A 405-nucleotide genomic window follows, 5' to 3' on the forward strand; every position below is an offset into this window, starting at 1 on the left:
TTTAATTTATCTTTTTTTTTCTTTTGTTGTCATTTTCAATTTTTTGTAACTACTTTTTTTAAAAATTTTGTGTAAAAAAATAAAAATAAATTAAAATTTTTTATTATTTATTTTATTTTATATTTAATTTATTATTAAATAAAATATAAAAATATTAATTTTTATATTTTTGTGTTCTGTTTTTATTGTCTTGTTCCTGTTTTTAAAACTAAATGCACCCTAATTTTTTAGGAGGAAAAAATAAAATTTGTTAATTGTTATTGTATGTGCTGAATGGATTTATTGTGTGAATTGTGAAACAAGGAATATGAAATCAGAGCTTTTTAAAAAGGTATTCTACCGACGAACATATTTCTACATAAATATTTTTTGTCGCAACATTTATTCTGTCTATACTCTATAACG

The sequence above is a fragment of the Arachis ipaensis genome, chromosome B05 (assembly GCF_000816755.2).
Source record: "Arachis ipaensis cultivar K30076 chromosome B05, Araip1.1, whole genome shotgun sequence".
Classification (NCBI taxonomy): Eukaryota; Viridiplantae; Streptophyta; class Magnoliopsida; order Fabales; family Fabaceae; genus Arachis; species Arachis ipaensis.